Below are 2,159 nucleotides of genomic sequence, written 5' to 3' on the forward strand. Positions count from 1 at the left end.
CACACACACACACACACAATAGACTAATTCTTCTTGAACATCACGTTCAATAGGAACAAGAACGTGCTGCAATTGATTTGTTTTACCACAGTAAGTGTTCAAAAGGGGGCTGACTCTGCTCGTGTCATGCCAGCTCAATGTCTGACTTTCTCTGTGGCTTTCCAAAAAAAAAATACCACACCTGGGACTCCCCACATGTTGGCAGCTGAAGGAACCACCTTACACCCACTGGTTCCTGGAGACCGCTCCGTGGGGCCAAACATAACAGTAACCCTTGACGTGGTCATGCTTTCTATGAACGTTATGCTGAATCCAAAGTTTTCCATAGTCAGGGTCCATGAAGCCTCTTTTCTCTTTGTAAATACGTGGTTTGGGATTTGACGGGTTTGAGCTGTAATACCTGGAAATATTTCTGTGGTGGTTTATTCTTATGGTTCTTAAAGACTGTTTGTTTTGGACCATTAATTATACTGTATTTAGATAGAACAGAGGAGACAATTCTACAAATCCAGCTTTCAAATTTTATATGTCTTTCTTCTTTTTTAATAATTAAAAGCCTAATGGTCCTTGGAGGGATGAATATTGCCCGCTTCATGCCATATCAACTAAAATCATGTTGTGATGAGAAGGAACAAAGTTTAAACTGTTCTGGTTAAACCTTAATATCAGAAATGTTAGATTTTATACAATATTGTGAACTCGTATGTAACATGTGTTCTAGTCATTTTTGATTAGTTGTGGTGGCCATATTGAATTGGAGTTGGAAGTTTCATTGAAATCCATCCACTGATTAATGATATATTTTGCTAACAGACAAATAGATTACAACACACAAAGGAATGGGCAGAAACATTATTGCACTTTTATCTTCAGCAGCAGGCAATAATAAATATTTTTAGAGTTCCACTGCAAGAATTAACATCTAAATGCAATAACATCAAAATAAAAAAAATATATGATCTTGATAATGAAAAGAAAACCTTTCTTGTGATAGTTGTGCAGTTGATATTTGCTTCTTACCTAACACTTAAGTCCGTATTTTGCTTTTCTTGCAGTTTTTTTTTTACAGTAATTCTTCTGTTGTGACTTATTGGCGCTAGCCTGTATAAATAAACTGAATTGAATAATTAGAAATAATCTTGTCTAAAACTTTGATTACAACACATTCACAAAAAACAATAATAATCTGTCCAGATGACCTGACTTAACTTTTTTGGTGATTTATTTACCTGGATGATTGAGCATGCATCAGGACAACACATTCAAACTTTATGGAAACTACTTCACTTGCAAGTACAGTACAGTTCTTCCTCCCCCTGCTGGCCATCCTACTACTTTTCCTGAGCAGATAACCTTTTTTTAAATGCATCATGTAAAAGCTCATTATTTCCATCATGTGGGCATTGTTTACAGTAAAAACGATGTACAGTACAGTCATAGTAGAAAGGAAAAGCAGAAAATATAGGAAACTTCCAATGAAGCTTGAAGTCCCAAGCTGTCTTTAAAATTACATTTAATCTTTTGTATTTTAATGTGCACGATGTTTTTTGCCCTATACACCAATAGCTACACAGTTTCTACCCTTTTAAATACAAGGGGAAAAATATATATACAAATGTTGTCTGTACTCCGGCTAAACCGGAAGTTTACAAGGGTTGTTCCTCTTGTCAAACCTCGTCGCTCTTCGAAAACGTCAGCAAGAGGTAGCGTAAAAACGATCCTTTCCTTTAGGTCTACATTAATGGAATGATTTACTACATCCTTCTGGGACACCGCAACAATATAAAATAACTCTCTGTGAAAATATGGAGCATAAAATAACTTAAAGTACAAAACGTTTGTTAGTAGATTAGCATTAGCCGTTCAGTCGGGTGGTGAGCTTGAACAGAGAAAGTTGTGACGCACTTCCTGTTTTAAAAAGATGGTTCCATATGTTTTATTGAACTGACTGCTAGTATTTTGCCTTTAATGGCTTATGTGTTGGGCGAAGCTATGATTACAGTATCTCACAATTTAGTGGTGAAATTGTTTTAGGTCCCACTAGAGGGCAGACTTGTACAGGTTAAAGTTAACTAGTGTAAATAGCCATAGTAAATAAGTATTATACTGTAATGTGTGTGTGTGTGTGTGTGTGTGTGTGTGTGTGTGTGTGTGTGTGT

General features: G+C 36.1%; 1 protein-coding gene across 1 annotated transcript in view; it reads right to left on the reverse strand.

Moving 5' to 3' along the window:
* The window catches only part of tmem8b (transmembrane protein 8B), a 1,109,927-nt gene that overhangs the window by 1,040,707 nt on the left and 67,061 nt on the right, over nucleotides 1–2,159 (reverse strand). The gene's annotated exons all lie outside the window — the stretch shown is intronic.

The sequence above is a fragment of the Nematolebias whitei genome, chromosome 8, assembly GCF_014905685.2.
Source record: "Nematolebias whitei isolate Nwh7 chromosome 8, NemWhi1, whole genome shotgun sequence".
NCBI lineage: Eukaryota > Metazoa > Chordata > Actinopteri > Cyprinodontiformes > Rivulidae > Nematolebias > Nematolebias whitei.